This window comes from Dasypus novemcinctus, chromosome 11 (assembly GCF_030445035.2).
Source record: "Dasypus novemcinctus isolate mDasNov1 chromosome 11, mDasNov1.1.hap2, whole genome shotgun sequence".
NCBI classification, from domain to species: Eukaryota; Metazoa; Chordata; class Mammalia; order Cingulata; family Dasypodidae; genus Dasypus; species Dasypus novemcinctus.
The window spans coordinates 79749263-79760461 of record NC_080683.1 but is presented as its reverse complement, the minus strand read 5'-3'; the positions used below and the strand labels follow the sequence as shown (position 1 = coordinate 79760461).

Below are 11199 nucleotides of genomic sequence, written 5' to 3'. Positions count from 1 at the left end.
TACACATGCCATCCTACCAGGGCTAAGCATTTTCCAAACAGAAGGGAAATGGGAAATGAGGTGGCTAAGACCCACTTCAGCTTAGCCCCTTTGAGATGGTCCATGGGCAGTCTTTCCTCACTCAGGACCTAGAAACCAGGCTCTGATCAAAAATGGCAAGTAAATAAACCTCACTCAATTAAAGCCAAAATGGAAGGAACTTTACTCTATAGTTCTGATCACTCCCACAGGTGTTAAAGTTAAGGGAATTTTCAGCTTGGTACACTAATCCTGAGTGAAGCCAGCTGCCCGAGAATGTGCAGAAGCACCTGAGAATGTGCAACAATGCCAGTCATTGGATGGCTTGAATTACCTCTTTCAGACAAAGCTAAGTAGTGTCTGTCAAAGTCAGCTGTTCCCTCTAACACTAACCCAAATACCTATTGCTAGGGGGAGGGCAAAACTGATACCCCATTAAAAAATCTTGTCTGCTTTCATCTCTTGTAACTTAACTAAAAACCTCTTCTCATTCTTCTCCCCTTCCACAGGAACAAGGGTTGGCAATCTATACCTAACCCCATTGCCTACTGCAATCTCTCCCTAGAGTTAACCAACAGCATAAAATAACTCAAGAAAGAATACTGTTTCCCACCAACTCTGGGAAAAGTTGCAGGCTCCTGGCCTTTTCTACTTTTGTGGTCCAGTATCCTCTTAGTGGGACCATATATTCTCAAAATTCTAATCAGGTTTATTTCTTCCAGAATCAACATCTTATTAGCCATATGGGGACTTTACCGAGCTTCACCCAGAATGCCAGATCCATCTTCCTCCAACCGAGATAAAATAGCAGGAGGGGTTTACACCTTGTCAGGTAGGGCCAACTGCCCCAAACCAGCAGGAAGTAGCTACAGAAGAATGACCATCCTTTGGCACCTCTTTAAGAATAAAGGTGTAAGCTCTCTGAAGGGGAGTAAAGCCAGCTAGTAAGATAGGGAATCAATAGATGGATCTGGAACCTGACAAGAAGTCCACATGGATGTCAATGCCCCCAAGATGGCTGCTGGAAGACCCTTCCCAAGATTCTGCCATTAAGAACGAGATTTCCTCTGGAAGCCGGGAGCAGCCCTGGATATTCCCCAAGGACTTTATCATTGGGCCCTCTTAGGAGATTGATGGGTGGGGTAATTAATCAAAACTGTAAACAGCTGGGACTCCTCCTGTGCCATTAGTAAAGGGGTGGAATAATTAATGGTTCAAAAAGCAGGTGCAAGGCCTGAACTCTCTCTCTCTTGCCTTTGGACTCCCTCTCTTGTCTTCACCATGTCCCAGTGCCAGTCCTAATGCCAGTCCGTGTACCTATCCCTGCTTTTGCCATGTCCCCCTTTATGGATTAACATGAAAGTAAAACCTGGGCATTTATAATCTATAGCGGGGAATTGTAGTCTGTAAATCAACCCACTTTATCACTTTTCAGCCCCTTCCTCTCTATCTATGATCCATGATCCGTTATTCTCTCATTTCTCTTCCCTTCCTACCTTATTAAATTACTGGCCTAACGAAAAAAAAGACAGAAAAAAAGGCTCAGATGCCTGGTGAGTTCAAGGAACATGGGGGATCCACATTTTGAAAAGGGTAGAAGGTTGGGAATTCATCAGAGGATTCTGAGCAGAGTGGTAAGTCATAGCCCAAATGTCAATACAGGTGTTCTGGTTTCTGGCTAAGAAAAGTCTGTAATGGGAACAGGAATAAAGGTATGAAGACCAGGTAGCATTACAGCAGCCACAAGGATAGTGGAGGAGTTGGTAAGGTGAAACTGTCAGATTTGTGGTTTATATATATATATTTTATTCATTTTTTAAAAAAACATTACATTCAAATATATGAGGTCCCCATTCACCCCCACCTCCCCCATCCCACCACTCCCCACACAGTAACACTCTCCCCCATCATCATGACACATCCATTGCATTTGGTGAGTACATCTGTGGGCATCACTGCACCCCATGGCCAATGGTCCACACCATAGCCCATACTCTCCCACGTTCCATCCAGTGGGCCATGGAAGGACATACAATGTCCAGTAATTGTCCCTGCAGCACCACCCAGGACAACTCCAAGTCCTGAAAATGCCTCCACATCTCATCTCCTCCGCCCATTCCCCGTACCCATCAGCCATCAAGAGGGGGCTTAGATTCCACATGGATACTGGATGCAATCCTCCTGCTTTCAGTTGTAGGCACTCTAGGCTCCATGGTGTGGTGGTTGACATTCTTCAACTCCATTTTAGCTGAGTGGGGTAAGTCCAATAAATCAGAGTGTAGGAGCTGAAGTCTGTTGAAGCTCAGGGCCTGGCTATCATATTGTCAGTCCAGAGATTCAGATCCCCTACATATATCTTAAACCAAGGACCAACTACAATTCCAGTAAAGTGGCAGGAAAGGCTTGTGAAAAGAGATCACATCTGAGTCCAGCTCCATCACGCAGAAACACCAACTCCAAAGAAGGGCCAACTGACATGGCAGTGAACTCTATCTGCCATGACCATAAAACTTGTGGGTCTCTTTAGCCCTCAAAAGAACCAATACCTGGGGTTGTATCTACTTTATCTGTCTCTGAGACTCTGCTCAGGTGTGCATAAGGGCAATCCTTCTGACAACGTCCAGAGTCTTTTTTAGAGACTCATAGCCATATAAACTCATTTGTCCTTTCCATTTCCCCCTTAATTTAGGTCAAACAGCATTTTTAACTCCTGTTATTATATGTAGATATATGTAGACAGGGATATTCTGCTGGTCTGCATTGAACCTCAAGGTCATTTTCTAGTTATGTCATCAGCTGGTACTTGGTAATGATCCCTTGGTGCCAGGGAGGCTCATCCCCAGGTGTCATGTCCCACGCTGGGGGGAAGGCAGTGCATTTACATGCTGAGTTTGGCTTTGAGACTGGCCACATTTGAGTAATGAGGAGGCTGTCAGGAGGGAACTCTTAGGCACAGTGTTGCTCTAGGCCTTGTTCTTATTTCAGGTGTATGGGCTCACAAGCATAGTCATTAGTATCAGGGGCTCACTGTTGGACCCTCATTCCTTCCTGGTCCTTGCCATTGCACCCAGGGACTGCCGCTGCTCCCCTAGGGACCAAGACAGAGCCCCCCCTGGCCAGGAACCCAGTACCCCCCAGCTGTTGTTTTTAATTGTTTCCACTATGAGTATATCCAGACATTTCCATGCACCCCGGACACATGCCCTGTATAACTCCCTGTCAACCATATGTGGTTTATATTTTGAGACTCAAGTGAAAGTATTGGTTGATGGATTTGATATGGAATGTAAAAGAAAGACGGCAAAGTGAGGATCAGTTTTGTTTTGTTTTCCTGAGTAAAGAATGAGGTTGCCACACAGAGAGAACTACAAGAGCAGCAGATTTAGGAAGATAAGTGAATATTTGTGTATCAATTTTTCATGCGATAAATTTGAGATGTCAATTAATAATATGATTGAAGAGGTTAAGTGGGCACTTAGAAGAGTTAGAAGAGATCAGGGAAGAGTTTTGAGTTGGAGATATAATATATACCTCATATATGTATATAAAATAAAACCATTAGCTTTTAGATGGTATTTAAAGCCACCAGACTGTATGGGACTAAGAGATCAAGATTTGAACTGCTTTGAAGGTCTAGGAAGGTATTGGATCAATGTTCTGGACAGCTTCTCCCTGGTATTCATATGATTAGGACCATCACATTGTCACACCCTGGGATTGTACTCATAATCTGTTGTTGAATAAAACAAATTAGAACCAAATCATTTGACCCAAACATAGTTAACCCATTCTCTTTCAAGTGGGGGCAATGCCTAGTCTGCACCCATAGCCTTGGCTTACTCACTCTCTTACTTCTTGCAGGACTCACTGACTACACACTTTAAAGGAGCCAACAGGTCACTCTCTATCCCATTACACATTTTTTCATTGAATTTATTATGGTCTGAAATTATCTTATTTATTTATTTGTTGATTGTAATCTCTCAATAGAATATAAGTTCCTTGATGGTAGAGACCACATCTCTGTTATTTGCTGCTGTATCCTCTGTGCCCAGAAGAATGCCTGGACTTTAAGACTTATCCAATAAGTATTTGGTGAACAAACTAGTGTGATCTGAAGGTGCCTCCACATCCTTAGGCAGAGGATGCACATGTTCCCTCTGCTCAGAGTGCCTTTTGCTGCCTATATACCCTACGTTCTGGAAAAGGAAATTTTTTTCCGAACTAAATTTGATCTCAATTCTAATCAGAGAAAATGACTGGTAGATAGGGATTAATTTTTAACCAACAAAAAATCTGTAAAAGAGATAAGAACAAAAATTATAGTTACATCCTTTACTTTATAAAATGAATTTGATAGTCTTTGTTTTAATGTCCCTTATGGCGAAGTGATATTTGGATCATAAATCATAACAACTGGTTTCAAATCCTGATTTGGGGACATATCAAATGTGAACATAGATACTTTGTCATTTTGGAGTTTACTTCTTCATTGCCAAAATGGGAAAAGTAATGCTCATCTTGCAATATTTTATTAGGTTGGTGCAAACTTAATTGCAGTTTTGCATTATTTGATATTGGCATACATTCTTAAATAAATGTGGTTATGTTATACATCATTTTAATGTGGATTTCTTGTTTTATGTTTTTCTGCTAATGCCTTATTACTTGCTATTTATTTTATATTTATTTTTAAATTATGGGAATGATAGACAAAAAGCAAATTTGCTGATTTTCTTATTTGAGTTCAAAATGGGTCTTAAAGCAGTGGAGGTAACTTGCAAAATCAGCAATGCATTTGGCCCAGGAACTGCTAATGAACATACAGCATGGTGGTGGTTCAAGAAGTTTTGCAAAGGAGATGTGCCTTGAAGGTGAGGAGCATAGTGGCCAGCCACTGAAGTTGACAACAACCAATTGAGAGCAATCATCGAAGCTGATTCTGCTAAACTACATGAAAAGTTGCCAAAAAACCATTCTATAGTCATTTGGCATTTGAAGCAAATTGAAAAAGTGAGAAAGCTCCATAAATGGGTACCTTGTGAGTTGACTGAAAATAAAAAAAAAATGTCATTTTGAAGTGTCATTTTCTCTTATTCTATGCAACACCAACGAACCATTTCTCAATTGGATTTTGGTATGTGATGAAAACTGGATTTTATATGACAACTGGTGATGACCAGTTTAGTGATTGGACTGAGAAGCAGCTCCAAAGCACTTCCCAAAGCCAAACTTGCACCAAAAAGAGGTCATGCTCATTGTTTGGTGGGCTGATGCTGGTCTGATCCACTACAGCTTTCTGAATCCTGGTGAAACCATTACATGTGAGAAGTATGCTCAGCAAATTGATGAGATGAACCAAAAACTGCAATGCCTGCAGCTGGCATTAGTCAGCAGAAAGTCTCCAATTCTTCGCCACGACAATGCCCAATGGCACGTCACACAACAAATGCTTCAAAAGTTGAACCATTTGGGCTACAAACTTTTGCCTCATCTGCCATATTCACCTGACCTCTTGACTACCAACGACTTCTTTAAGCATCTCAACAACTTCTACAACCAGCAGGATGCAGAAAATGCTTTCTAAGAGTTCATCGAATCCCAAACATGGATTTTTATGCTCCAAGAATAAACAAACTTATTTCTCATTGGCTTAATAATTCCTACTTTTCTAGTGATTGTGAAGGTAGATTCAATTAAATTGAGTGATATAATAGATGCAAAATTCCCTCTTAACTATTCATTAATGATTATGTAAATAGTATATGCTCACTCTAGAAATAATAGGCAATACCTCAAATATATGAGGAAGATTCTCTAGCTGACTTTCAATTGACATTAACTTCCCCCAACCACAATCACCTTTAAAAATCAGTAGTGTTAGTTATGTTCATTTTAATGTGTTAACATTAACTCTATTCATTTTAACATATTTACAACCAACTTTATTAGACATTCTACCTACATTCAGCATCTGCTCTCCCTTTTCCACCAACATTCTGTCTCCTACTAATCTATACTCTGTAGTTTAACTCCATGGGTTTACTCATCATATTTAGTTCGTATTAGTGAGACCATTCATTATTTGTCCTTTTGTGCCTGGCTTTTTTCATGCAACATAATGTCCTTAAGGTTCATCCTTGTTGTCATATGCATCCCAAGTTCATTTCTTCTTACGCTGAATAGCTTCTCAAAAATCACTTGATCATAGATGTGAGGGTCTGCTTCTGAACTTTCAATTCATTTCCATTGGTTGACCTTTATATTTTTATGCCAGGACTATGCTATTTTTACCACTGTAGCTAATAATATGCTTTAAAGTTGGGAAGTAAGAGTTTTCCAACTTCCTTCTTTTTTAAAAATAAATTTCTGGCTATTTGGGGCCCTTTAACTTCCAGAAATTTGATAATTGGCTTTTCCATTTCTGCAAAAAAGGCTGTTGGAATTTTTATTTGGGATTGTGTTGAATCTGTAAATCAGTTTGAGTGGCCTTGACGTCTTATTGATATTTAGTCTTCCAATTCATTAATGTGGTATGTCCTTCCATTAATTGAGGTCTTTTTTGGTTACTTTTAGCATTTTTTCTTTTCTTTTTTTAGTTTTCTGAATACAAGTCCTTTATGTCCTTGGTTAGGTTTATCCCTAAATATTTGAGTCTTTTAGTAGCAATTGTAAATGGAATTTTTTCCTGAGTTCCTCTTGAGGTTGCTTATTAGTAGGGTATAGGAAAGCTACTGATTTTTGTGTATTAATTTTGCATCCTGCCACTTTTTTCAAGTTGTCAGTTAATTCTAGTAGCTTTGTTGTGGATTTTTTGGGACTTTCTAGGTTTAGGATCATATCATCAGTAAACAACAAAAGTTTTATTTCTTCCTTTCCTATTTGGGTGTCTTTTATTTCTCTTCTTCTTGTCTAATTGCTCTAACTAGAACTTCTAGCACAATATTCAATATTATCGGAGACAAGGGGTATTCTTGTCTTGGTCCCTATCTGAGCAGGAAAGCTTTCAGTCTTTCATAATTAAGTACAATGTTAGCTGTGGATTTTTCATATATGCATTTTATCATGATTTTATCATATATGCTTTATCATTTACCGTATATGCATTCTATTCCTATCTTTGGGGATGTTTTTATTGAGAAAGCATGTGTATTTTCTGCATCAATTCTGTTGATCATGGGATTTTTCTTCTTCAATTTATTAATGTGGTGCATTACACTGATTGATTTTCTAGTGTTTAGTCATTCTTGTATACCAGGGATAAAACCCACTTGAGTGTGATGCATAGATTTTTAAATGTGTTTTTGGATTCAATTAGCAAGTATTTTATTGAGGATTTTTGCATTTATATTCATTAGAGAGATTGGTCTGTAATTTTCTTTTTTTTGTAGTATCTTTTTTTGACCTTGGTATGAAGGTGATGTTGGTGTCATAGAATGAGTTTGGTAGCCTTACCTCCTATTCATTTTTTTGCCAGAGTCTGAGCAAGATTGGTATTAGATCATCTTTGAATGGCTGGTAGAATTCACCTGTGAAGCCATCTGGTCTTGTTTTTTTTCTTTTATTATTGGGAGGTTTTTGATGACTGTTTTAATTTCTTTACTTGTGATTGGTTGGTTGAGGTCTTCTATTTCTTCTAGGGTGGGTTGTTTGTGTGTTTCTAGAAATTTGCCCATTTCATCGACTTGTCTAGTTTGTTGGCATACAGTTGTTCATAGTATCCTCTTATGATCTCTTTTATTTCTGTGGGGTCAGTGGAATGTCCCCCACTCATTTCTGATTTTATTAATTTGCATCTCCTTTCCTTTTCTCTTTGTTAACCTAGCTAAATGTTTGTCAATATTGTGACCATGAATAATCAGCTTTTGGCTTTGTTGATTCTATTTTGTTACTCTATATTTTATTTATTTCTGCTCTAATCTTTGTTATTTCTTGTCTGTTGCTTTGAGATTAGTTTGCTGTTTTTTTTCTAGTTCTTCCAGCTCTGCAGTTAGATCTTTGATTTTAACTCTTTTTTTAAAATAAAAATATTGAGGGTTATAAATTTCTCTCTCAGCACTGCCTTTGCTGTTTTCTGTATGTTTTGATATGCCATGTTCTCATTTTCATTCATCTAGAGATATATGAAATCTCTTGCAATTTCTTCTTTGATCCACTGATTATTTCAGAGTGTTTTGATAGTCTCCATATATTTTTGAATTTCCCTTGTTTTCTGCCTGTTATTGACTTCAGCTTTATTCCATTATGATCAGAGTTAAAAAAAGCTTAACTTTACCCCCTAAATAAAGCTTTTATATAAGTAAGTGACTTTCTTTAAACAATGACAACAACGCTGTTCTTGAAAGAAAGGAGTGGTCGTCAGACATCAGTGCAAAACTTGGAATAATTAGGTCATAAGCATGGCACATATACAAAGTAGCTTATTAGAATATTCCACTTAAGAAGAGGTTACTTTTCAATCCCTCCTTTACATTCTCAAAAAAATAAATAAATAAAAAGGAAGGAAAGAAAAGGCAAAAAACTTTCTTAAAAAATTTCCCTGAAATGTAAGTTTACAGAATTTCAGAAATGCCTTGTAACCAAAACAAGAGCTTAAAAAACTGTGCTAACATCTCTTATAATTCAGATAAATATTTTTATAGCATCTAAGACTGCAATAGTTCTTCTATTCAGTACCTCTCTGGTTTAAGATGACCGCCATCTCCTTCACTTACAAAATGCATTCTGCCCTTTGCAGGACAAAGATCTCTGAGTTGTTTGGAAATTATTCCAGCCGGAAAACATTCTTCAAGAAATCACTCAAGCACTGAGTATGAATGTGGGACATTCAGATTAATGTGTGGAATTTCACTGTAAATTCTTTCATAAGTTCTTTTCATTTCGTCTATAGTAATAGTAGAGGACTTCCAAAGAGATTTTAATAAATTCAAAATCATTTTAAATGTACTTTCTCCAGTTGACTCTAAAACCATTACAATAGCTTCATAGACAAGCTCATGGTGAAAATGAGGCACTTACAGTTCCTTAAGGCAATATTCAGCTTCTGATATGTCTCCAGATAGTAAGTACTCTTTCAGTAGCATATCAATCTTGTTGACAAGGTAATTAACACACAGTCTTTACGCTTTCCACCTTTAGACACACTCAGGAGCACTGTATCTTTGTCCAGGGCAGTTCTAGCTTGCACACAATCTACAGTTCCTTTGATAAATATCAATATAGATATTACATAAAATTCCATCTCTAACAGCTCTAGCAAGAAACAGGCCCACCAACTGTGGTGCTCTAGGAGTATCCAGCACTAATTCAAGTAGATCTTTCAGCAATTTATCAAGGGACTTTTCTGCATCATTTGTGCTCATTACACAATGTGCATCATTTGTCCCACAAAAGTGAGAAAGAAGCTTAGATATCATCTCTTCCAATGCCCAGGATTCTGCCAACACTGGTACTCCAGTTTTCATTTAACCAAGATTTAAATCTCTTAGCATTGCCTCAACTTCATTAGTATCTCCAGTCTCAAAATATTCCTGGGTGTCGGTGTTAAAGCCTACTCAAATGGCCTCTTATCCAAAGGCAGAACTACAGTTTCATAAATAGTTCTCCTGGTCATCATCTTAGTTAGGGTCTTTTACATCTACCTCCTCCACGTCATATATGTCCAGGTGTACCCCAGACACATTTGCCACCTGGCTGATGCATGTGGCATTCTTGAGGCCTGCAGATCCCCAAAGCAGCTCCCTTGGACAGCTTCTGCCCTTTCTCCCCCAGTTTGCAAGAATGCTGCACCCTAGTTGAACTACTCCAATGCTATCTTCCCAGAACTCCCACTTTTCATGTTTTTTTAATGCATATATAGCCACATATAAATACATAAATGTATATAATATTGATAGTGTTCATACTATACTTCTATCATATGTACCTTTCTAACATTGTTATTGAGGTACACTTGACATAAAACTGCATATATTTAAAAGGTACAGTTTGATAAACTTTGACATGTGTAGATACTCATGAAACCATCAAAACAATCAAGAGAGTGACCATATCCATCACCCCAGAAAGTTTCTTCATATGCTCTTGTAACCCATTCCTCCTGTCCACCCTCTCAAGCTCTCTATCCTCAGGTAACTACAGATCTGCTTTCTGTCACTGTATATTAGTTTACATCTTCTAGAATTTTATATAAATGGATTCATATAATATTATTCTTTGCATGGCTGGCTTCTTCCAGAATTAATTCTTTTGAGATTCATCTATACAAGTTTGTATATTGATAGTTCATCCCATTTTATTGCTGAAAAGTATTATATTTTATGCATATATCACAATTTGCTTATCCTGTGACTTGATAGATATTTGGATTATCTTCATTTTTTGACAATGACAAAGAAATTGCTATAAACATTTGAATACAAGTCTTTATATGGACATATTCTTTCAATAAAGATAAATATTCTGGACTCAAATACCTGGGCCATATGGTGTGTGTGTGTGTGTATGTTTAATTTTTAAAGAAACTTTCCAAATGTTTTCCAAAGTGGTTGTAACATTTTACTTTTCCACTAGAATCTCATGAGAGCTCTCCACAGCCTTGCCAGAACTCAATATGATCAGTCTTTCTCTCTCATGCTCTCTTTTTAGACTTTCTAATAGGTATGTGGTTTCTCTTTGGAGTTTTAATTTGCATTTTAGGAATAGATATGAGTGAGCATCTTTTAAAAAATTTGTCATCTGTATATCTTCTTAAATGACCTATCCAAATTTTTTGCCCATTTTCTTTTTTGGGCTGTGGTGTGGGGGAGGTTGTTTGCTATCATATTTTTAGTTTTGAGAGTTCTTTATATCTTCTGTCCATAAGCCATTTATCAGATACAAGCATTGAAAATATTTGCCCCAATTTCTGATTTTTATTTTCATTTTCTTAAGTGTTTTTCTAATAATGTTCTTATTTTTATGAACTTCAATTTATCAAATTTTCCTTTTATGCTTCATTCCTTTGCTATTGTATTTGAGAAATGCATATGTCACCTAAGGCCACAATAATTTCTCCTATGTTTTGTCCTAGAAGTTTTATAGTTGGAGGTTTTATATTAGGTCTGTGATCTTTTTTAAGTTAATTATTTTTAATATGATGGAAAGTATGACTAAAAGTGCATTTATTTTTGCATATGGATA

The 11199-nt window shown here is 37.5% G+C and overlaps 1 pseudogene; it reads right to left on the bottom strand.

Moving 5' to 3' along the window:
* Positions 1 to 8687: 8687 nt before the first annotated feature.
* LOC101447565 (programmed cell death protein 4 pseudogene) lies at positions 8688 to 9720 on the bottom strand (annotated as a pseudogene).
* Positions 9721 to 11199: the final 1479 nt, after the last annotated feature.